The sequence below is a fragment of the Ornithodoros turicata genome, chromosome 8 (assembly GCF_037126465.1).
Source record: "Ornithodoros turicata isolate Travis chromosome 8, ASM3712646v1, whole genome shotgun sequence".
Taxonomy (NCBI): Eukaryota; Metazoa; Arthropoda; class Arachnida; order Ixodida; family Argasidae; genus Ornithodoros; species Ornithodoros turicata.
Genome location: NC_088208.1, coordinates 24417877 through 24444132, shown reverse-complemented (window position 1 = coordinate 24444132; position 26256 = coordinate 24417877). Strand labels below are relative to the sequence as shown.

The window sequence follows — 26256 nt, the reverse complement described above, 5'->3', positions numbered from 1 at the left end:
GGATCTATTTAGGATCTATTTCCGGCGGCGCTCTTCGTGAAGTGTCCTCTTTCTTTTTTCCCTTCCGTGCTAAGATGGATGAGCACAGCATGGAGGCGACGCGAATAGAAGTATAGGGCGCAGTATAGTGGAAGAGTAACTAAAATCTCGTTCAAGCGCGGCGAAGATGTGCCATGAACATTGCCCTGCAATATTTAATGCTTATCGCTGGAATATTGGCCGTAACGTCTTCCTGTGGTGTGTAAGAGATATGGAAACTAGAGTTCATACAGCATACATTCGATATCAGTTGAGTGAGGTTTTAATATTAATATAGTCGGTGAACAATGTGAAGCGAATAGTGAAAAATACTTTTCTCTTTCCTTTTTTTTCTCTCTGGCTTGTCTTACAGGGCGATGAAAGAGAGGCTTACGAGAAACACAAATAAGTCATTCTCTTGCCGCTGCTAACGCGCACATTTTTAATTACGAAGAAAGGCACTCTAAGGCAATACGGAGTGTGATGTTAGGTACTTTTCGGGCTAGATGTATTGCCACAGCCATTCGTCTATGAGAATAATTTTATCTGAGGGGCAATTTACATAGCGGGGAGTGAATTTCAGACTCAGGGACTGCAATAAAGAATAATTGAAATTGAAGGGTCTAGCAGGCTGTAATTGCTCCCCAATTAATTTTCTTATGGTGTGGTCTTATTTAATATTGCAAAATTGCGTGAGACACAGTTTTCTGCATGTGTGTGAACGTACTTTTCTGTGAAACGTAATCTGGAGCATGAAAAGTTATGCGAGAAAGGCATGACCGGAAAGACGCGGTTTTCCCATTTTCCTTTTTTTTTTCCTTTTTGCTCAACGTAGGAGCACTGCGGTAGCCCTCTGATTTCCCCCCCCCCCCGATTTCGTCGTGACTGGGCTCCCCATTTTTTTCTTCTATTCTATTCATCACCAGCACAACCCTCACCGAGATACGCCGTGATATATATGTTCAGTACCTTTTGCAGCACGCATACAGGCTTTCAAATTCTTCTGCCACAAACAGAACTACACGTATTCCTTTATTCAGCGTTTCATCACAATTTCATCCAGTAGCATTTAAGAAATGTTACGCGTGCGTTACTATACCTGTCTCCCTCACTCAATAATGCCGCGTTTTACAACAGTCGAATCGCTCCGCGCTCATTCTACATCCCTGCAGCAACATTGAACTGCCTTTTTCATTTCTCCAAAATCAACAGCCATACAACACAAAGCACCCACTCATCCTTCGATACGTTCGCTGTGTGCTCCACTCACTGCAGAACTATCTCCGCTCAGTGTGTACGTAACGGATTTCCTATTGTACACCGCTTTCGCGAAAGAAACATTTCTCGTATCTCCAGCTTTCAGAACACCCCAAGCATTCCTGTACCAAGTCCCATATATTTATACACGCTCGGAGAATCCGGCCGCTTATTATTGAACAGTCGATTGGGGGGGGGGGGGGGGTACAACCCTTTTGCGCTCTCGCAAAACGTCTCGGCTGCATCGATTCACTGTGTTCCTCTGGGAGTGAATCTCGCACGTTCTGACCGAAAACAGCATTTCCTCTCCTATATGGAGCAGGGAGCGGTGCTTTAGAACAGGAAGGCCGCTTTGTGCATACTCGGTTGCGCTAATCCTCTCAATGTGTTGGTGAATGTGTGAATGCGATTGGGAAAGCTTCTTCAAGCGAGTCACCTCGCGAGAGAGCATGTGCGTTGGCCGGTGATTTACTGCGTCAGCGAGAGCTAACTGGAAGTAACACCGTTTTCAGATGGTTGGTTAATCCTGAAGGCGTACTTCGTTTGAATTACGAAGCGAGGTGCTGTAACAATAAGGTCCTGATAAGAACGCTTTTCATAAAAAGGGGGAAAACAAAGAAAGACTCCGAGACTATAGAGACTATTTCGCCCGCTACAGCGTTTCGCCATCGAAGCTCTTGGACATTTCCTTACGGATATTGGACATGCCTCTAGTCCCCCCCCCCCCCCCACCGGCTACCCCAGTGCCTCTAGTAATTGACCGTATCATGTCGCGTAAATGCTAGTGCAGTGCGTTCGGATGTACCGCACTAACCGTGTACTCGCACTAGCGGCATTCCCCAGAATAATGCAACTGATACGTGCCGGGCGCTCAACCTTGTGTCTATTCGTGCACTGCTACCCGTGGGGAATATCCTGTTGCGCAGCCACAAGGTATTCCATAGCGGACGACAGGTGCAGACGACGTAGCAGACGACAAGGCGAGGACGGTGTCGTATGCTAAGTGTGCAGTACTCTACTTCAGATATTCCGGCACCGTGCGAATGCTCAATACAACACGGCGCTGAACTCCGCGGCTCTGTGCTTGTTCTTCCACTAGAATATTCCATGAGGATGTCGCTCCAGTGAATACAATGAAACTGGACACTTCTGCTTTCATTTTGGTAGCGCCTGCATCGTGAGGCTAATGGCTAACCGTGAAAGCAGGGTAGCGTGGGCCAATTTTTCGTGTGACCAACCTCTCTGCATAACCCATTTTTTTTACACATCCCTCCCCCAGGAAGTATGAACGACAACGAAAACGTTTGTTTGAGGTTTGTTTGGCAGACGGCAAATTTAAAGATACCATGAAACAGGAGAGGTACGTGCAATCTCGGAAGATTTATCATACGATAGCAGCAGCTCTCAGTATACTCTCACGACACAATTTTCGTCCCCGTAGGGCTCATCGTTTTTTGGAAAATTAAAATTGAACCTTACGAGCAACACTGTGTCGAAGTAGTCACGAAATGCGCATTGGTGGCCAAGTACGGCGGGAAGGCTACACTGCAAGCGGACAACACTGGGTCTAAAACGAAAAAAATAAAAACGTTTGCTACGTGTCGGCTACGTAGCCATCAGGAGCAGCAAGTCAGTTGCGAACATGGGTCATTGTAGCTTGAAGAATTGGGGATTATTTGCCACAAGCTGTGAAATTAGTTGTCCGTGTGCCATAAAAACCCCAATAATCAACATCAACATTATCATTTGCCATCAGACGTCGGCCCAAGTCCTTTAACCGCAGTTTTGTTGGCAAATTAAAAACATTAAACGTTCTCTGTCACGTTTGGACCTTGTTGCGCTGGATTTGCAAGCAACATGCAGTTAAAACAAACAGTAAAAACAAACTGCTTGTCTGCTATATTACGGTACCTTTAAGCAGATCGGAATAACTCAAGTGGGCCTACTAGCGAAAGCCATCGGCTTCCCTGAAGCTGGACCGAAGGTAACGGAAAACTTACTGACGTGATTCCCCTTCTCTGAGAAAGCTTACCAATATTTCTTAAGAAATCTCACCAGTGCTTCTGAAACAGCCACTTGGTGTTGCACTGGCGAACATTTAAAAATTTCGACGATATCAAAAAGTCGCCCCCAGAACACTGCGACCGTGAGCTAGAGATCCTATGGATTGATTGATCTGTTCGTGTACGCTTGATATTCTTCTTCCCCTAACCACAGTCATCCTCAGCTGGAAAAGTTGCATGTGTTACGTACATCAACATTAATAAAAGGGCGCTAGCATGCTACCATTTCTCCGCGCGGGATCCAGGGTGCCGTTACCTTGACAGTGATTCAAAAGGAACGGAATTTATGCGTTGCGTCGTTCGTCAAGAAACCGCAGTTCGCGCTTTCCCTCTCCTTTCCTTCTCAAGAGGTGCCACAATGCGGGGCTTGGGCTCCCATTGGTCTCCACAAACGGCTTCCCGCGGTGATTGGAGGGAAAGAGCAATTTGCGGTTTCCTTTTTAATTAGTCCATTTTCTTTTGTATTATCATTGACATGGCGACAACTTTTTTTTTGCACATTAGCTCCTGTTTAAGGCACATAAATGTTAAAGGGGCAGTAAACAGGTACTCGAGGCGCACTTTTTGAAACGCATTGTGATACCTTGTCGACGGTGAACGTTTTTAAAAAAAATTGTCACAGAAAAGTAAATAATGGCTCCCAAACCGAATGAACATTCACTGCACTCTTTCGCCCTCACCCCTATGATGTCCTGGCTACAATAGCGACACGTCATTTTGACGACGCGCATCATTAGCCATATAGAATGCGGGACGCTTACACATTAATTTTGTTGTAATATCGAGAGGTGAGGTCAATTTTAAACATATTCCCACTTGTCAAGTCCAAGATAGCCAGTTCAAACCGTACCAAAATTCCTCAATATTCTATTTCACGTGCGCACTATGTTTTCAGTAGTGTATTGCTCCGCTAGGTCACGGCGATGTTCCCGTAACCGGTTCCTTCGCCAGCTGCAGCTTGTGTCAGTGGGGTCCGTCATTGGTTAGGAGAACGAACTCTACCCCACCTCCAGCGCCCAGAATTCGGTGTTGCTATACCTTGGAAGATGCTGACGTGATCCGGTTCCAAGGATAAGGGGACGTGGACGAGGGGACGGGGACGAGGATAAGGGTTTCGTGTTAAAGACGCTCTAGAAGCAAAAGAATTGTATATTTGGGTATCGTGAGCAACGTTCTTTCATTGAGCATAATAATTGCAGAATATTCGTCGACCTGTTTTGTGCCCCTTTAAAGCAGATCATAACTTCAAGCCGCAGTAAAGGTTATTGTACTTCACATCCCCGCTGCGCTTGACTACCCTCAAATGCACTCATGCCGGAAACGTGAACGCCATTTGTCGTGTCGTTTTCTCTTCGCGGAACCACTAGAGAGTATCGAACTACAGTGGTGAACTGTAATCATTTGAGCAAAAAAACGTACAGTGAACATTTGTAAGGGGGCGGAGTCGTACTGTACCTGAGTCCCCTATGAAATGGGCTTTCGAAAAAAAACCGATCGATACCGGTGCTATTTCTTTTTTGGAGGTGACCCCATTCGGATTGAGCACCGCATACGCTGCTCTCGACACAATAGTACGCACGACATGCTACGTACAGACCACATAGTTAGCTCAGTTAGCTCTATCTCAACTAACTGTACAGCAGTTATGGAAATAATTCATTAATTGTGCGTGAGGTTAGGAGGTATTCTACTAAGTCTTCCTGCAAAATAATGTTTTTCAGTCGGTCCAGCACGCATACTAACACCTCCGTCCCCCCACTCCTTCCTGCTGTCCTCTCTCCATCTGTCCACATCTGTACGCCGCTCATAGCCACAGTTGCTTCGCGGCGTTAACACGGAATTAAAAAAAATAATGTTTCGACAGTTATTGTGCTCACTTTGTGCTGTGACTGTCTGTGAACAGGTATAGTACGTGTGTACCCTCCAGGAGAACAGGCAGTACCACGTCCCGGAGGTATTAGTGATATACAGTGATGAGTGAAAGTGATTTGTATGTCATGTTTCGTAACCAGCAAAGAAACATTGCTGGGATGCAAAAGGCCGACACGCATGGCTGATTACTGGCTGAACGACAGTTTGAGCTCCTCCGCATGCCGACCATTGCTTTTTATAATAAATAATTCTGATAATCGAGACATTTTACGTAGATGAGGCACTCCCAAGAAGTTGAGTAGCAGACCTCTGATGGCTGTCACCCAAAAACACCCTACGGACCATAAAGCGTCTTTTTTTCGTTCACCAGTTTCCACAGGGTGACCAGCTAGCAGCATAAGGACATAAATATATAGTTCCTGATGAATATAGTTCCTTATAGTTTTCATTCCCAGTTACGCTCTCCGAGCTGAATCGTGCATCTTGTCTCGTGGGAAACATCGGGTAGTCACCAGCTTCAGCAACTCTTCCATCGGTGCCAACGGGTAAGGCACACATCAGACTGGCGCACCAAAATAATTCAACCGCCAAAACGCGCGCGAGCCACGTTTAATCCTACAGCGTTCCAAAAAAGAAAAAACAAAAAAGAACGAACACCAAGCACGTAGTAAGTATCAAACAAAGGGAGTATGGGCACGAGGCTAGCAGCCACGACGTCTTTTGTGCATAACGGATGAACCCCGTTATCTCTGTACGAGAAGAGAGGACGCTCTATGGAGGGAGAGACCGGTTGTTGTCGCGTGCTCTTTCTTTTCATCATTTTGTCTTTCTTTGTAATCCTCGGACATTATCTCTTCCCCTCTTTCGTTCTTCTATCTTTCTTTAATGTCTCCGTTCTTTTTCCCTCCTTTCTTTCTTTTTTGTTTCACTCACTATTCATTGGCGGAGTGAGGCAAAGGAGGGAATAGACTGCGTAGCGATAGGTCCACTAATGACGGATGAGTGCCTAGAAGAGATAAGATTAACGGCGGAGTATGGGACGGGAGTGGTAAGATAGGATCGATCCTCGCCAGAGGGCGTCTGCAGTTTGGTATGTGCACTTTAAAAAACAAAACTTTACTGCATAACATGTCATCCCGGACTGACATATGTCAGCGTCGTCCTTTCTTCTGACTCGCTGGAAACGGGAGACGTACTCCTTTTTGTGAAACGTTCGGTTTACGTAAATTGTCACATGTCACAAAAGACGTAAGCCGTAATTTAATCGAGGATGTGGCAAAATACCAGCAAAGTAACGTCACAGTAAAGACGACACGAACACTGCACAAATACAAGAGGGAGAGAGAGAGAAAAAAGATTGAGGTGGCACAGATACCACCCATCGTTGCCAGATTCTACGGTTCAGTTCGTGCGCCAATGACCAATTCATAAGGGCAAAGGTTCAGCTTTTATTGTGTAATTTCGGGGAGGGAGGGGGGGGGGGGGGTGAAGCGACCTATATGCCGGATTCTACCATATTTAACATGTCTGTAAAAAGAACCCATCTAGAGGAGAGAACATGCCATTTCATGAAAACAGCAACTTTATCGCAAAAATGTATTTGCTTTCCTCATTTAACATCTCGTAACATCGCATCACTCCTCCAGACACATTTTCTCAACACATCTTGTGGATACAGGTTTGTATTTAGCATATGCATATCATACGTTATTAAACACTCGCTTCCGCAAGGCATTCTTCGACTCAGTTCGAAGCGCATCTTATACATTCATTGTTTCTATCCCGAACATTAGCGGAACTACCCCGTAATGTTATGTTACTTTATTTTTCCGCAACGTACGAATAAACGCTATAGCCTCACAGAATGTGCTCCGGCCACGCCGCGAAATGCTGCCTTCCATTCCATATTCTCTACATCCCCCTCGTACCGTCTAAGGCGGGAAGAATTCTTAGCATTCTCCGCTTATAACCCCTCCTTTGTTTCATGTTCCGCTCGCATTTTTTTTTTACTCGGAAATGATGACGGAAAATGCGAAAAAGATCCTTCGCGAAGCCGTTATCTTCTCTGGAGATTATCGATATTTTCCGTGTCGTGTCGTACGGGTAGCTCGCCGCTTTGCTTTTCGCTGGCGCGGGAGCAGTGGCAATATGCTCTCTCGCTTCTTCATTCCCTGCTGTCTTGTATCTCTCTGTAAAACGCCGCGATCGCTCGAAGGTAAGAGCCCTTCTAAAAAAGATGAAAAAGTAAATCGAAAAAGTAATTCGCCAAGGCAGAAAGGAAGACCTGATACTGAGTAATGGATGGAAGGATGAGGAGGTAGAGGGCGCCTGCTTGCTATACACGAATGTGCCTCTCGGAGATGAATCGAGTTTTGCTAAATTAGCTGAATAAATGTGGTGCGTGGCCGTGATGTATCGGAGAGCTGGTGTTCCTTCTTGCAATTTCTAATATATCTATCTTCAGTCTGGAGCATATTTCGACGTTTTGCTGGTTTTTATGTTCACGTTGGGTATGAGCGATGAGACGCTACCAACGATTGTGCGCTTTGTTATAATTTTTTTATAAGATTAGATTATTATAAAATATAGCTACATATATATGTATCTATATGTAATATACATGTGTAAAAGGCAATGAAAGTGGGAAACATCGAGGAATTGGTACTAGACTACAATCTATTATATTAAACACTAGTAATAATAACTCTTAAAAACTAGTACTTTTAGAGAAAAATCTGCCACCGAAGCGGGTCATTCGTGTCGGTAATCAATTGGTTTTCGTGCACATATTTTTGTCGCGGCTGGTCACGGCGAAGTGCAAAAGGACGTAATTCATTGGTGCGATTCATTGGTGTAAGGATGTAATTCATTGGTGGATAAGGGAGCGGAAGGGGGTCTTTTTGCGCGTCACCGCGACCTGACGCGACAAAAATTTGCAAACCGAAACCAATTAATCACTGCTACAAATGATCCGCTTCGGTGGCAGATTTTTCTCTAAAGGGTGTCCACTGTAGGTCCCAAAATGGGTGGTACCCAATTTAAAGCCAAAGGCGCCCTGCTTTAGAAGTTACGTTTTTCACGAAACTCATTTGATTTTTCATTGAAATAATGAGCGCCTCCCACTCATTCACACGGTGCGCATCTTGTAGGTGGTATCGAACAGATACTTATAAAAAAGAAAGTTCTTCGATTGGTGCACCCGTTCGCGTATTATTTAGCCCGGGGATTTAACTGAACCACCCTGTATATCAATGTGAGAGAAGGGGCATACGCCCATCGTTAAGACCAGTCAGCAGATGAAGCGATTGACCTAGAGCGGTAATGCGGGGAAGCTCTATCTTTAGGTGCAGAGTCAACACAATAAACATTTAGTTAGTATTTGTGTTTCTTTCTTTCTGTCTTTTTACTGGATCCTAATGTATGATCTCTCAACAACAACAAATATATTTTCAGATGATGAATGGGGCGTTTCATCGCTATGTGGTCTCTCAATGCGTAGTCGATGTGATATCTCTTTGCATTTGTACTGCAATCTCAGCACAAAAATAAAGCAATATTAGTACTTTCGGGACTAAATGAATGAGACTTCAAGGAATTTGGGAACCGTCTGCTACGACCTAATTGTAGTACGTAATTTGTAGGAGTAAAACGGTGTGTAATCGCAATCTAGGGGAGTATAGACGCTGCTATTACTCCCTAGTTTACTCCTACTTTTTCCCTTGGAGTGTACGAGTTGCATTTGTATTTTGGAAATGCCACATCTCTCGTCTTTCTGCCGTATGACAATCGCGTGGTTTCTTATTTGTGAAATCGTGACTACAGCAATCTGGAGCCAAGGTCGTGCTGAAGACTGAGAGGTAGTGGGTTCGAATCCTACCACCGGTTGTGCTGTCTGAGGTTTTCCCTGAGTTTTCCGAAGACTTTTCAGACGAATGTCGGCCCAGTTCCCCGTGAAGTTGGCCCACGACGTACACTAACCCCTCATGTCCCCCACTCCTTCCTGCTGTCCTCTCTCCATCTGTCCACATCTGTACGCCGCTCATAGCCACAGTTGCTTCGCGGCGCTAACACGAAATGGAAGAAAAAAAAAGAAATATGGACAGACTACTGCTGATGTAAAACAAGAGAACAATTTTCGCAGAACGCCGACTTTCCTCAAGATAAAAGCACCCTTAAAAATGTTACGAAAGCCGTGACAGATTTCTGCCAGTTGTAACGTCGGAGCAGAACGTTGCGGTTTTAATGCCGACGAGGTCATTAGTGCAAGGATGGTTTTGTGGATGAGGAACAACGGTGACTGCTATGGTAGGAAACGCTGAGGATAGCACGAAGAAGACTTAGCAGGCAGTTAGACATGGGTCGAGAGCTCGATGTCCTAATTGCAATGCTAATGAGGACGGCGCGGCGGGTTGCGCAGCAGCTGTTCTGGACGACCATTTCGCGGGTACCCTCCCACCGCGTCCCGTCTCGAGCTTTAAAGTAGGATTGCGGGATAACTAAAACGAAATATCTATCTCTGGGATTAATGACGTTTTCTGATCGTCGAGCTTCCTCGAGCACAGAACGATATCGTTATCATTTGGGGAACGCATGGGACGTACGCGTTTTTGTGAGAATTAACATAACTGCATACGTGTCACAAAAACACAAATCAGGGAAGAGAACGTCCTCATTTGGGATGATGTCTAAGAGCGTGTATATGCGGTGAAGTTCCGATTTTAGGGTGTGGAAACGACAGATGTGTAACTTTTAATGGCTGCATACATTTAATATCGAACGTGTAATGCGTATGACATACGATTAATTGTCTGCTTTGGTGCGAGGATTTGGAATTCGTTGCCGCTACGGCTAAAGAACGACTAATTGATGTTTTCGGGAAGCTACGGGAATACATATTGAGTGCGTCCGCGTATTTGAATTGTCCCTGTGTATGTTTAGAATAATTTTCGTCATTCGGTGGTTTTTACTAGCCAACGCTATACAGAACACGTACCACAAATTCCATTTTTACCTTCCCATACACCTTTTGTCCTACTTTCGATAACTAAACAAATAAATAAATAAGTCTCCACAATGCTCGAGATAAATGTGCTGTCTCCGACGGTTCCCCTCTGCAGAAAGAGGTATATAAGAAGTAGAAAATTGTGAAATAGGCTTCAAGTAATTTGCTTTCGAAAGCTTAAAATACTTTCGGAAATGATGTCCTTTCTCGTGTATTACAAGTTTGTTGGAGTTGTTGGTACGTTTTGGATGTTACTCGATTGTAACCAGTGCGAAATTGTGTGAGGTGTTACGGTTTTGACTCGTGACGACTGTAAGGATATACGCGGAGCCGCACGAAAATCGATCTCACGCGATATTTATAAGAAGTTCCGGTTAAAAAGTTCACCTGTGTGTCAGGGCTCTTAATTGAAAAGTTTGCAACATGAATATAGACACGTGGGTAAGAAAGTAAGTACGAAGATATATGAGTGAAAATAAATGAAATAATTACTGAAATGACCAATAACGGTTTAATTACTATTCCTTTTTGTGTTTTCTCCAGAATATATGTGCACATGACTACTCTATATTTTTCTTAATATCAGCGGCGGGGATATCTACTACATTGAACTTTAGATATGTGCGTATCCTTTAAATTTGTGATCTGCATTTTGTGGAACCAGATTATATCGTACTGTAGGAAAAGTCTACGAACTGCATTGCAAAAGCGGGCATTCGGAACTAAAAATTTAATTGAATAACTAATATCTTGAACTTCAGATGCATTACGTCACGACGGGTTATCTGTTGTTACTTCACGGCAAGGATCAAACACGGCAAGGTGGCTTCTCCGCTTGACTCCGAAGCGCTGCGGCGAAGTATGCTTATGTCATCCGTTCGCTCTCATGGTAGTGTACTCACATATGATAAAACATAATAAAATATTGTGGCCGCGTCATAAAAAATGCCACTGATTGCCCTATCAGCCGTTTTATGTGAAATTTTAGTCTCGTAATTATGAAAGGGAACCATGCAATAAATGTGATTATCATTCCGCTTCCGTGTGCTTCCGAGCATCTTCATTTCCTTGTACAGTATCTGTATCTTTTCTTTTTTTGTGTGTGTGTGTGAACTTTTTGAAAGTAGCAAGCCAAATATTGACTGACCTCTCTCAACACTTAAAAAGAAGAAGATCCTTTCTCACCTGCCAAGTGGAGCCACCTTGCAGTTTTAAGATACATCCGGTTGAGCCCCGAAAAGAAGCCAACGCTGATTATTTGACGTGTTGCGGTACCGGTTCAATCCTGTCCCATCTTTGCACGTTCCAGCCATCCGTCGAACACATTTTTCAGTGAAGACGTCATAGTTTCGGATGGCTTAATAAACTGACTTCACGAGGACCTTCTCTTCAGTATCACAAACAGTTACGTCGTATAAGGTCGCGCACAAGTAGTGACGTAGGTATCTATCACGTACGCTGACAACCTTGACAATGGGATGCTTGCGCCGCTAACAAACATTCCGCGCGGTCTTCGACAGCGTTACAGTCTGGAGGAGGAAGATGCGGAAACCGGAGCTGTACCGTGCACGCCGAGCTCGAACTCACTCAGCCGCCTGTTTCGTAGCAAGTGATTCAAACCTGAGCTCGCGCGAGAACTCCAACGGGTCTTTTTCGGTACTCTCCGGCGCATGCGCCGCTGTCGCGGGTGATCCCATTGCGTACCGCGAAGGGGAGAGAGCTGGCCTGGATGAGCGGTAAGAATGACGTGCCGAGGTATGTGGAGGTATTCGAGATAGGGGAGGAGGATGAAATGTTCCCGTAGCAATTTTTTTGTAATGCTATCGGACATTTTGGCGAACGGTCTGGTATGGCATGCATGGATCGTGGACCTTCCACTATGTGGAAGTCGTTCTCCTCTTAAGCGGTTTGAAGACGTTACGGCGTGCTATCGCTGCCTGTACTGAGTGCTATGTAATTTCAGCGTGCTTGTTGGCCGTGGTGGGGAGTAATGGCATTTTCTTGAAGATGGTATCGAATCACGGAGGGTGGCGAGGGAGCGTTCGAAGGAGAAGGGGATATTTTACAAGTATTATTTTGAACGTACACGGACATATGCGCTACGTCATGTATGAGGAGAGGCAGCACGGAGGAATTTGTTTATGGGTTGCGGTTAGTGAGGATCGTATTGCGTGGGGGTCTTGGGGGGGGAAGGGGAAAGGGGGGAGCGATTTTTTTTTAAATTTCGTTTCCGTCTCTGTAGTGAATCTGCTTCGTTTTTCATTTAAGAGGCATTTAGTTACACTAGGAAATGTAAAGTGATTCTGTGTGGGGGATATTCGGAGAGCGATTCGAAACGGAAGATTCGTACGCGCTGGAAGCTGAACGATCCGTCATGATTCATACTCTGTAGCTTCTATGCCCTCATACTGGGCTTTTGAGATATTGGAATTGCGTCAACCATTATTTCAGCAGAGCGGCTCCACTCCGTCAACCTTTTGTTGTTGTCGTTGTTGTTACTGCGGATTGCGCGACAAATATTATGCATTCTTGCGCAAGGCCAGTGTGAGCAGTTGACCTGTAGCGAAGTGCGAGAGGTCTTTCACTGGCACACGCTATGGACTCGCAGCACGTCTTGGAAGGACCCCATTGGAAGGAGCAAGGTTGACGTCACTACGTGACGTCGGGGGGAGTGCCAATCAGGTGACTCGTGTGTGCACTTAACCCCTTCGGACGAAGCCCGTGCGGTTCACGGGTCCTACTGCATGTCATTGTACAAGATCCGATAAAGTTAACGAATAATTGATAATATTACAAATAATAATGAAATAAGCCTCATAAGAGCTGCGGAGTAGCCCGCTCCATTATGTTAATGGAGCCTGCAGCTCCATGTTTTTCTTATTGCTGTTTAGTTCAATTCGAATAAGTTTTATAAAAACGTATTTCATCTCAAAGGGTGTGTTGTACGCTGTTCAGTGACTTGGCTTTCTTCCGTCGGCACAGCTGTTTTGCAATACCATATTCTCGTCTTTCCACACACACACACACCAAGCATCAGCCATGGCTTACGTAAACCCACGGGCACTTCCATACTTTCGTATATCACGGAACAAAGCAGCCCTGCACGACGCATGCATGCATGTCTCCCTGCGCAGAACAAAATTGCCTGTTACGCATTCACATTGCGATCTAATAAGCTTCCAATGGCCATCCAGTAAGCTGGCCGACAATAATAAGGGAGATTCCTCGGTCTCGTCCCTTCATTGTTGTGGTCACGTGGCCCGTGCCTACAACAGGAAGACGTCGGTTCGCAGTCATCCGACGGTACGATTACAACGCCAAGAAATAAATAAGTATGGGAATGTGTACCGAAGCGTACAAGCACACAGAAAAGGCTTTTGTGGTCGCCGAGGACTAAAAAGAAAAAGGCCGGTGACTGATGCGGCCCGTACGGAATTGACAGGGTTGGATTCGGTCGGAAGACGGAGAGGACCATTCGTTGCTGCCCCGGCGTGTAGCGGGGAAAGAAAATGTCCAAAAGAAATGACCGCGCAAAAGAAAGAGCCACGACCGTTTGCTTTTGATGGTGTTACATAAACCGAACGAAGTGTGTACGCGGTGGTTCTTAAAGTGATGGCTGGGTACTTTCTACGAGAGCTAAACCGGATAGGTACACTTACTAAAAAAAAGAAAGAAAAGAAAAGTGGTTTCGTTAAAACGTTCGTATCAGTGAACATGGAAGTTGTACCGATTGTTTACCTGTTTCTGTCGCACGAGCCATGCAGTTAAAGGTCGGGCTAAGTTCAACGGTAATGTCAAATGTCAGGAGCAGCTTTGGTCATGGCTATGCCTAGAGGTAATGCGCAGTTCTACCTAGAGTCACTAATTACTTAGTAGTATTTAGTATTAGTATTTAGTAGTATTATTTAGTAGTATTTAGCTTATTTAGTGACTCTAGTTCTACCCATGGCCCCTTTGCGGGTACCCGCACGCTGCTTTGAAGTATTTTGCTATATAGAGAAAAGAAACGGATCTCTAAGAAAAAGAAACACTAAAATGAGGTGTAATTGCGGCTTCTGGTCCTCTAGATTACAATTACTCACAATTTTAGTTCCCTGACCCCGAAATAATGCACTCCCCAGGACTGCAAATATAGTCACTCAACTTCGCAAATGGCCTCCTAAATGCAACAGCCTACGTAAATATGTGCTCATCGTGAACTTGGCGGAATAAGGCTATATAACCTAGCTAACTTAGCAAATTTTGCACCCACACCGACTGGAGACACGACGCACACAAGCGGAAGGTGGTAAGGTCGACATTTTGAAATGCTAGCCGAAGCAGCGCATGGCAAGTCAATGGCAGCGCTGTGAGACCATTTTTGAACCACAAGCGATCGCACACCGGGTAACTGTACCCAAATGGATTCTCCCTGAACTTCCTAGTGAAGTCCTTCGTGGCTCCTTCGTCTTTCGTTTGCCTCTGACGCCTCTTTGCCTCCGCTTCGGCGGCACGCACTGCGGGGTCCTGCTGCCGAGTTCGCCTGGCCTCAGCTTCGCAGGCGCGCACATTGACATCCTGACCTCGCATTCTCTTGTTTGCGGTCTCGGCTACGTACACGACGAGCTGGGTCTTAGCGAGCTCTGCGCTTCCGTTCGTGTCTGCCGCAAAGCTTGTGCGCCAGCAAGACCCGGTTGTCTCCATGGCCTCTGAAGCAGAACCACTAATGGCGAAATCAGCCGCATGGGGGAGCGGGGTAAGGCGTCCCGCTGGTTGGTGGTAGCCAATGTCGTGCTGAACACTGGGAGGTGGTGAGTTCGAATCCTATCGCCGGCTGTGCTCTTTGAGATTTTCCCTGGGTTTTCCGAAGACTTTCCAGATGAATGTCGGCACAGTTCTCCCTGAAGTCGGCCCCAGACGCATAGTAAAAAAAAAAGAAAAATAAAACAAGCTAATGGCAAATTCGGGTGGTGATTTACTGGCAACAGGGCCTAGCGCTCGGAAATTGCTAGGTCGCCGCCCGAGCTGGATCACGTGACCTTTGCCACCCGAACATGAGTGCCAGGAATCTAGCGTTTTTTTTGGTCACTTGGGTCACGCTAAGGGCATCGCAGTCGCCCGGTGGTGGTGGTGGTGATAGGGCTTGCCGTTGTCGGCCTCACGTATGCAGTCGCCCGTCTTCGGGTTCCGTTGTCTGCTAAACCACGTGAACTTCGACGTGCGGGCCAATGAGGGCACTCGCCACGGTTGCAGTGCGAATGTGACGACACCGGATGTAGTTGGGCATCCAGCTGCTCGGCCGTTTCGAGAATGGCGAAAAAAAGTGCTAGCAGGTAAATTCCTGGCGCTCGGAAAGCGCCACGCGAACATGCGAGATTGCTTCGCTTTGACCAAGCGAACATGACTGCTCGGGATCTGGCAAAAAAAGTTGCTACGAAATGACCAACCGAATTCGCCATAAGGATGTTTTCGGAAAACTTTTTCGTCGTCGTGCTAACACTGTCGTCGTCGTCGTCGTCACTAATACTGTGTTTCCTTCTAAATAATGATGTAATGCAGGATACAAAGCGCCCTCTACGGCGAACGTGAATTACTATAAACCAGGAGGTAAAAACGTCCTTCCCTCTGCGGACGCCGTCGCCGCGATCTCGGGAAACGAGACACTAACAGCAGTTGCTGTAAAAATTAAAAACGTTCGTAACGTAACGTTTTCGTTATTAAAGTTTCCTCCAAATGCAATATCCACGGATCTCATATGCGTGGATACCGTGCTGACGTGGATACTGTGAGCCTTGTCCCCACTCAACTCCAGTTATCCCACAATCGTCTGACCGATCCGGTCTGTCTTAATTGTGGGACTTTAAGATTTTCGAAAAGCAAATGACATTCTATACGGTTTATCTTGTTGATAAAATGTGCGAAGTGCTCTGTGACCATCTTCCACTTTTACCAGCATCATCGCGTCCGGTGATCCAGGACATCAACGAAGACTCTGCACTCTAAAAACAGTACTGCACCGCATAGCACGCTCCCATTGCCACGAGTGATAGTGTTATCGCTTCTGATTAGAGGAAAGGGGGAGAGGTACCCCTTTTGATTGTCATATATCGAGATACGAAGAATGCGTAAGCCCCCCCCCCCCCCCTGTCTCTTCGAATCGGAAGCGATAGCTCTATCATTCGTGGCAGTGGTTAGCGCAGAGCGTGGTATGCGGTGAAGTTCACTTTTTAGAGTGTGTGAACTCGTATAGTTGACTGCTTTTTATCAATTTCCGAGAGTTGGCTCGCCGTCATCGTCGTCGTCATTTTTGACCAAGAGCTGGGGCTCAATCTTGATCTGCACATAGCCATCGTTATAGCTATTTTTCAAAATTTGCGCGCTCATTCCGTCACGCGCAATGGCCGTCGGCCGGGGAGCACGAGCGTTTAGCAAGCGTTACGGGGTAGCGCTAAGTTCAAAATCTAGCCCCTGGAGGGTAAGTGCAGAATCCTAACAGTAGCCAATTCAAAAATCACGACCTAAGTGCGACATTTTCACTCGAAGACAGTACATTTGACATTATTGAAGGTCACAAGTTCACAGCTTAACGATTGCTCTTTCGAGAATGTGCACTTCACGGTTATTCGCATTCCATGGTTTTTCTTTCATGATACCGTAACGAACTCTCCGGGCGAGAAGTAGTATTGTTTCGGTAATCCTACATCTGTCCAGCCAACATCACAATTTCTTTGTTCCCGCTAACAATACAGAACACACACCTATATACGTCGAAATCAACTCGCTCCATCCGCTTAATATCCCCGTTCGTTTCTCAGTAAACGGAGTGACAATACAAGGAGCTCCCGAATGTGTCTTTATACAGTCGCATTGCTCGAAGGCAAGGTGAAGGAGCGCAGCGGGATCGACTTGTCAGGGCGACCGAGCTTAATGTGAGGAGGCGGCTCATGTGGGTTAATCCTGGGCCAGCTATATATATACGTGTGTATATATTGGCTACTTGCGGCCGCAAGCGTATACAGTCGTATACAACGCAGTAGAATGGGGGAGGAGGCTTGGTTTTTACGGTGGCGGTTGCGAAAATCTTCCGAGATACCCTCGCGGTTGACCGAACACGAAGGACTATTTACGGTCGGATTTCTAAACTCTAATTCCCGAGCTCGCGAGAGGGCTGGATGAATTGGTTCTAGCGAGATGGCTTTGCGGTGGTAACTTTCTGGAGAAGCTGTTTATGAGGGCATTCATAACAGAGTATCGGGAACGTCAGTGTGACGCTTGAGGGTGAATGAAACTTGTTGCGTAAGAGTATTTTATTAAATCGTCTGCTTGACCGTCCTTATCTCTTTGGTGAGCGCTTCTAGGTTACTGCGGTTACGCGTAGTTGCGTTTTTTTCCATAATCACACGGTCGACCAAACGGAGGTTACGCCGCTGACGGCGGTTATGGTGGGAAACTAAGCTTGGGATAGCTCGGTTTCTCCAGGTAACCGAGGAAATGGACGGCGCGCCTTAACCACGGTTGGCGTTGCCGTGTGACATTTCCCGCAAATGATCGTGTGTGTACCGCGTATTCAATTATTGTTAAGCTTTTTACTTACCATTATGCCCTTTTCTTTTCATGATACAGAGTAGAGATGGGACGGATCCACCATTTTTGGAATCCGAATCCAAATCCGGATCCAAGGAAGGTTCTACGAATCCACAAATCTTTCGGATCCTTTCTTTAGAAAGAGTTTAAAAAGCAAAAAAAAAAAAACACTTCTAGTGAAAGTGAAAAGTGTTTTGAAGCAGAATATGATGCCTTTGCTTAATGAAAAACAAATTAAATAATGCTTCAGTTTCACGAGAAAATATACCCATATATATAGTTCTTCTTCAACGTAATTTATGTAACTTGTTGTTCATCGACTACAAAAAAATGCGTAAATTCTCGAGTCTGAATTATTTTCAGAAAACTAAGCAACAATCAAAAGTGAAACCAGGTTTCTTTAAAACCTGTAATGTAACAGTTCCTGCCTGAACTCTTTCAGTCCAGAGCAATGTGAACAAACAAACAGGAAATTGATAATTGAAATTGATTGATTTGATAGGGTAACGGCGGTTACGCGTAACCGCGGTTAAGACTGCCCCTGTGACGAGGGTATTAAGGAAAAATGACTCTTCGAATTGTCCCACCTATGGCACGCTTGTGGACACGGACTCCTCCTCCCAACAAGGTTCTGTTTGCGTTTGTCCATGGGCAAGGTTGCAGCAAGTCCTTTGAATTTTTTACGGCGCTACAATTGGTCCTTGGAACAGCTCGTCGGAACAGCGTTTGCAATCGAAACTCCTGGATATTTCCTTACGCATACAGGACCAGCCTCTTGTCTTTATAGGGACGGCCTTATCCGTTACAATCGATTTCGAAACTATAGTGTCATTTTATTGGTCCTGAACCCATCCCCCCCCCCCCCCTGACCACGGTACCGAAAATCCCACGCGAAAAACTGGCGTAGTTTGACTGTTATACTCCATAGGATGCATGACAAGAGCAGTCGCCGGATGTTGAGAGTATCTCGGAATTCCCTCTCTGGAAAAACGAGAAGACGTCACTCCCTAAGAACCAATGAGGGCACGACCCAGAGCAAAGGAATGCCGGGGCCGTGCGGGCGTCTCAAAGAGTTACGGGGCGTCCGGACGGTGCGTTTCCTCCTCTGGGCGCCGCCCTCTTACTCCTTCGCTTAGGGAGTGACGTCACGCTGCCGGAGGCCCTGCTGCTGCGGAAGCAGCGCTGATCTTTAAACTTCGTTTTTTTTTAAATATCTAAGCACTTTTCGGACGAAACAATTTGCGAAGTATATTGCCGGCGGGTGCCGAACATAGTGGTATCGGTTTCATAGATGGGTTCCCGGATGCGACCGTCCCTTTAACCGTGTCACGTGACATCGATTCTGCTGTGGCGGTGCATTTGGGTGTGTATCACACCAACTGAACACACCTGCTTTCATTTTGATAGCACCTGGATCATTTGCTAACAGCTAGAAGTCCACGAGCGCACAGTAGCAGACTTTACTTTTTGTTTGCGACATTTGATTCATGATCTCACTTTTTTTTTACATATCACCCCCCTCGCAAGCCAATAAGACATAGAAGTATTTTATAATGAAACATAGGATACCATGACCATCGCATACTTCTGATCGGTCTTCGGGTCTCTTAGTCAGCTGGACTCTTGCCCATTCTGTCTATCAAAATTGCTTGGTCCCTGGCCGAATCCAGCCCACCAACGCTCTGCGCTCAAAGCTCTTTTGACCTGTTTTGGACACAATAGGACTTGGATCCGTATTGTGAAGGGGCTCATTCTTTCATTCCCCACATCACCACCAGGAACGGGGTAGAGTATCGCCCCTGGCGATGAAACTCTCTATTCATCATCTTCAAATAAAGTTGTTGCGCGGCCTACTGCGTCCCATTTCTTCATTGTCGTTCTGTTTTCGTAAAAGGGAAATTCTGAAAAGTAGTAAGTTTAGTTAGCCGTCGTTAGGATAGTGTTCCTGCGTTGAATCGACTATACTATTTTGTGTTGGGTACAGCACTCTCGTAACTAAAATCGAATGCTCAAAACAGAGAGCAGTCTCATGGCGTCGGCATGCAAGTCAAAACGGAATCGCTATTCATGACATGCTTCCATTAGGTTGTTGTCGTTACTAGAACTGTTCTTCGTGATATTCGTACGTATTGTATAAGTTATCGTATTGTTCGTAATCATTGTATTCGTTATGTGGCTCGGTACGTTTCATTGTGCATTGCAAACATCAGCCATTCGATTATACGTAAATAAATTTTCTGTTTATATGACAATACACACTCTTGATGGAGTGAGTGTTTGTGACAGCCTGGTCTGTGTTGTGACTGTCTAGTTTAAACTGTCCCTGAATCAATCTTGGCAGTGTTTCGTGACTGTTTTGATGGGGAGGTTGCTTTCCACCCTGGGTCTTTGCTTCCTGTTTGTTTGTTTCATCCTGTTTTTTTTCTCTCTCTTTTCTACTCCTTACCCCTTCATCATTTTTCGCTATATTTTTCTTTTGTGTTATGTCAAGTGTATACGTAGTGTCGCTAAGTGAGTACGCGCCATGGAGTAGCTGTTCTCCATGTACGTGGAGCGAATTTTCCCATTTTTTTTTTTCTTTTTTATAATCAATCAACCAATCAATCAGTGATGAAGGGGGAGGAGGACACGGTAATTGTGACAGCCCTTTGTAATTGTCATGGGGTCGTCGGCTCAGGTATGGTGATGGTTTACTGACTTTTGAGGCCACAGGCTACCCAGCACATTAATACTGGCTACTGATACTAATCTGAAATGTCGCCGACATGACGATAATGTGCTCACTTGGTCACATGGTACCGATAACTACTGGCACCAGTCCCGGAAGGCGGCTGTTCTTTTAGCTCTCGACACACGTACATGCATACAGCTACAACAACGCAACGCTGTATTTCGCAACTCATCAAACACACAGGCCCAACTTTCCGCTCCATAATCCATCCCCATTATCTCGTTGCGAACGAAGAGGAACTCTCTCGCTATACCACAGACTTCCGAGTGCGGTTTGGGGCAGGCTCCGAAGCAAGCACAGCACGCGCTCTTGGCGGCGGCACAAAAATACGAGGACGATCTCAAACGCACCCTTAATACCCCGCTGAAGAACGCTCTTGAGAAAGCCGGCGGAAGCCCGCTTTAATTGGCAGAAGATGTTCCCGCATTTGTTCCGCCGACGTGAGCCGAAAGATGGCGCACGAGGGCCACTTAATTATCAGGTTTTATCCGATTACGGAGCGCCATCAGTGACCTGATTTGCATCCCACAATTTGCATTCCGGTAGCGAAGCTCAGGGGGCGGCCACTGCCCGTCTAGCCCGTCTCGTCTGTGGGCTTAGTCATGCTTCGATCTTGCAGTTATTCATAATTCAGGTCGCGCGGTATGGAATAGCCTATCGTTGAGTAAGTTTGGGGATGATTTAGTAAGGTGGTGCAGCGTTCCAGTGGCTGAGTCACGTTGTGACAAAAGAGTTTAACCTACGCTCTAAGAGAGAGAGAGAGAGAAAGGAGTAATTTTAGCACTGTAGGAGAGTAGATGTATGGCCACAAGCACCAGTCCCTTTCTGGACTGAACGTACAGAAGTTTATGGGAAGTTTAGGAACTATTTGCGGTGCAGTTGAGTTAATTTCAGGGTCAGGAGACCAAGCAAAATGCGTTGTGGAGCTATGTGGTTCAGGGCAATGGAGTGGAGAGTAATATTGCGTAATATTAGGGAGTAAAGTGGGGGGTAATATTAGTGTATACAAGACAAGAGGCTGTGGTTGTTCCGTATAACTTACTCCTTCTCTATCCGCTGAGCTCCTGTAGACGCAATTCTCTTTTGAATCTGCAGCGCCATTGTAATTGTTAGTAAAAGTAATACGAAACTCATATATGAAGAGCACCGTGTAAATGAGTTTCTTGACTGCAGGAGCACAGCGGGATAATTTACGGCGCCAATACCCGAGGGTGCCGTTATGTAGCATTGGAGATGATGTGTGAGTAATGATTTGACCAAGACACATAACCGGAAAAGTGCAGGTCGAGGTATTTGAAGGACGAAGCTAATTTTACTAGTGAGAACGCTCTCTCTTTGAGTACGCTAGAAACGCAAGACTTACGCTTTGCGTTTAGCGCGAGCGGAAGTCATCCCCATATCATCGCCATCCAGTATCTCTCTCTCTCTCTTAGCGCGTGCGCTATATGAACACGCTACTTCGCCGCAATCGCCCCTGTGCATGTGCGTTACAACTAAGGTCCTTTAAGGCATATGTCGGCACAGTTTCCTTAGAAGTCGGCCCAGGACGCACATTCCGCCAGAACCACCACCACTGCGGTTCTACCCTGTGGCATATGCAGCATGATCGCTGCACACATGTAGGTTGACCCAACTTACGTCTAAATATGCTCAAGAATATTATTATCCATTATCCATTATTATTATATCCATTTTTTTCTTTTAAAAATCAATCAATCAATATTATTATGAGCATCGTGCTGAAGGACATCAATAATAATAGTAATACCCTGCTTTACTTCACAAGGTAATTTTGATTGATTTTGATAATTTTGATGATTTGTCAACTGAAATGCCGCAATGAAATGCCGCAATGAAATGCGTCTCCTCTTGTCGTCTGCTACGGAATATCTTCTGGCTGCGCCCCAGGATATTTCCCGTAGTTAATAGTGCACGAGAATATACATACTGATGACGTACAGCAATTTACTTACGCAGCCGCTAAAATCAATGACGTATTTCGCATCATCCGCTGGAGTATTCTGGGGAATGGCACTTGTGTGAATACATGGAATAATGCGGTTGCTCGTCTTGCCTTTTATTCATCCTCAGTGACTGTTGTGTTCTAGTCTGCAGCAGTCAAGTCTATAGCCTTCTGAAAAGGCTGTCAACATTTTCTCTTTTTACTTTCAAATATATATATATATATAGACGTTTCAAATATACGTATTCGTGATGATCGAAAGAACAAAATGAGAGATTCTGCAGAGAGAAAGAGAGACAGGTTCTGCAATCTTTCTTGTTGTAGGAGTGGAAGACCCCTTCTGATTTCATGGGAGTTTTATGTTACTTAAGGGCTGTTTTCTCTCTACACGTCTGCACTCTGCTCATAGCCACAGTTGCATCGCGGCGCTAACACACACACAAACTAGAACCGTTGTGCACCTACTCGTTTCCCCATGAGCGTGTTCTCTCAGCTCACAGAAAGAACGCGCACGAGTGTGTGCCCGAATAATCCTTTTCTTTCTTTCTTTTTTGATAAACATATCCCACCCCTTCCCCAATCCACTATGCATAATCCAAAGCGTGCCTCTCTTCCCAATTAAGAGCGAAATGTATATCATGTCGAGCCGCCTACGTGTACAAATGACAAACTGACCAAATGACTTTTCTATTCCACTCTCGCTTGCCGTCCTTGCCCAACCCAGAGTCGCTTTTTTTTTTTTTTTTTTTGCTGCCGTCGTCTTCGTAAGTTATCTTTTTGTTCCTTTCGTTTCGAGCGTGCCACATTTAATCTGTGATGAGTTGCTGCCGTTAAAGCATGTTTCGTGCAAGCAAAAAAATAGAAATAAATAAATAAAAGAACGCCCGTGCTCTTGCTGGGCGGCATACTTCGACGTTGGTACGCTGTTTTTGAATGCAGAGTCGACCTCTTTAACTTGGCTAGATGGCATGGAAATTAAGTGGCAGTTGCAGCGAGGAAGATTTGCGTGGTCTTTTCGGCTACTATTTTTTTTCTTTTCTTTTTTGTTTTCGTTTCCTTTTTCTTTTTTTTTTTGGGGGGGGGGGGGGGCCTTTATCGGCTGAGTCGCGAAAGGCAAGAATCTTGAGACGGAATCTTAATTAGTGCGCAGAGGCCATTAAAGAGACGGGCAAGCACGAAAAAAGTATTGGCATAATGAAGGCAGTACATTTAAAACGCTGCCACGAAAACAAAAACAAAAAAGCAGTCACCGTAGTCTAAAGACTAATGATAGAAATCTGTGTCACAGTATCGCGCTTAGCATGGGCTTCCATGCGGCTATAACGCTAAAAGAAAGCGAAAGTTCAGTTTATTGGAACTCTTTATCGCAGCCTGGTAGAATAATGGGGTATGTCTAGACGTAGACGACTTTTACTTTTAGGAAACTTTTCGGATAACTTGGGTTTAGGACAGTATGTGTGAGGGAACCGCGACGCTTCGTCGTAAATTATGCCGGGCAAACTTTATTATATATATAAATATATAAACTTAGTTAGTCAATCATATTCAGTTAAAATTCCCAATTAAAACAAGTTTTACAAGACAGATGGAAACGGAGGCGTGGGAACTCGATACCGCGAATATTGAGAGTCATCCGCGGGCCGGGGCTAATGACAGGATCGTCTCGCCGTTGTTGAGCACGACTATAGCAGAAAAAAGAAGAAAAAAAAAAGACGGATGGAGGATGAAGTGAGGAGATGCGTGGAGGGCGCGTGAGTTCGTCGGGGAGTGCAAAGCGTCACAAGGATCGTTGAGCAAGACAGGCCTCCTGCAGAAAGAAATAAGTAATCCGGCTCTGACGCCGCGGCAGGCATCCCTGTCAATGAGGCTGCCACAGGCTTGATCACATGCTTTCGAGAGCCAATAGGAGTGGCCGTAGCTCTCGCTCTTCTGACGTACCTGTTTTTTGAAGGGCTTGTATTTCGCAAAGTGCGAGGCGTAAAAACATAGGCTCTTTTTTTCTTATTCTTTTCAATGCTCTGGCACGCAGTACAATGGGGCACATGATACAATCAACCACGTACGTATGTCAAACCCATTTAACGGTACGCCCAGAAGAAGAACAGTCTCTGTTCGAAATATCGGCGGCTTCTGTCCTGAGGCAACTCCCTTCCTCCATTTAACGGAAGAGCGACAAAGAAAATGGCGCCTTCTTTCAGAAAGGAAAGGGGACTAGAGAAAGGGCAAGTGTTGTATTGTGTACGTGAGCATTGTGAGTACACGATAAATATACTAGGCTATGGTAAACAGAAAACAATAACAATACAATCAATAAACGTAATAGTATATGAGAAAGGACATAATGACAGATAAGTTACAGAAAAAACAAACAAACAAACTGAAAAAAAAAAAAAACTTGCCTCCAGATAGTAGATGAAAACGGCGACACATTCGAACGAACCGTGAGCTAACCCTCTCCGGACCCCGGCTGACAGGCTGCACGCGAAAACGGCGAGCAAGAGTGGAATTCAATTAAGTGGCTGCATCTGGGCAAGCCACGTCGGGTCGAAACCCACACCTAATGTGTCTCTCCGCTGGAATTCGAAAGAGGCACCGAGCGCGTTACACAGGACAGCCAACGATTCGAGCGCACTCAATTATCGCACGGCCGTGGCGCGTTTCATACCTGCAGCCGCGCTGTAAATGCCCCCGCGCAGGACGAAGTGCCATATGGAAATGAAGTCGGCTTCCTGTACGGCTGACCCCTCTCCGACGGTATATAACTGTTCTGTCCAAAGTGTTTGTAGGTAATTCGAGTGGACGCGTAATCCGGTGGGCAATTTATACGTCGAGATGGAAGAATTGTAGCCAAACGAGATGGCCCTGGGCTGTCCGAATGGTTGATGGGTGTCTGGTTTATCTGCGAGGCCTCACGGCGCATGCTCTATTTATGTGCTGTGTGGTAGCGTACGCGATATGCGAGTGTGTGTGCCGTTGGGAAAGATGCTCAGAATATATCAAGACGTCAAATTACATCATTACGCATATATCATTATTAACTAATGTTTGTAGACCAAGTATATGACCGTATATGGTGTATGGCAGTATAAGTATTTTGCCACAGAGAAGTAGGATACAAGCCAACTGGTGCATATTCTATGTAGGTAACATTTGCTTGAGCCTGAGGGAGAACACACATCCACATAAAAAAAAAAGACCGGACGACACGAGACTGTTTGTGTGTGTATGTGTGTGTGCGCGCACACCAGCTTGCTTGTACCCTACTTCTCTGTTCATAATAATAATGATAATAATAATAATTTATTTCACCAATGACACTTGGTGAGGGGATACAGACAAAAAGCTTCAAAAACTGCAGCTTGACGAGGTCTGACCCCCCTTCATAGATTCTATGTTCGTAAGTCTAACGTATCCTGCTGCGAAACTGATAAGCAGTCATTAGTTCAGGTGTTTCGAGTGCGTACATATGATGTGCTGAGAAGGTGGAATCATCAGCATTGTCATAGTATTACCTACAGCAACTTAGTTCCGTGATATGTCTCCTCTTTCCTTGTCGATTACGTAGTACTCGGCACATGACGATGATCAAGGGTGTCCTTTTCAGGCGACAGCGCGAGGACACGCAAGTACAACAACAAATACATGTAGTAACCATGACTGAAACATGCCACTTATGCCTTAATGGCCACCTATGCAGACCGCAGTTCGCTTTTTTTTTATTATATGAAATTAATATGAAATTATGAGATGTTGGGATAATAGATGAATTATGATATTGCGTACTTGT

The 26256-nt window shown here is 45.4% G+C and overlaps 2 protein-coding genes across 7 annotated transcripts in view; one reads left to right on the top strand and one right to left on the bottom strand.

Moving 5' to 3' along the window:
• Positions 1-11826, bottom strand: part of LOC135366740 (slit homolog 3 protein-like) — a 94272-nt gene extending 82446 nt beyond the window's left edge. For both annotated transcript variants that reach the window (XM_064599604.1, XM_064599603.1), the window contains exon 1: positions 11398-11826. The gene's annotated coding sequence lies outside the window, so the exon portion shown is untranslated. The remainder of the gene's footprint in view (positions 1-11397) is intronic.
• LOC135366738 (leucine-rich repeat-containing protein 15-like) overlaps positions 1-26256 on the top strand; it is a 584634-nt gene that overhangs the window by 270259 nt on the left and 288119 nt on the right. The gene's annotated exons all lie outside the window — the stretch shown is intronic.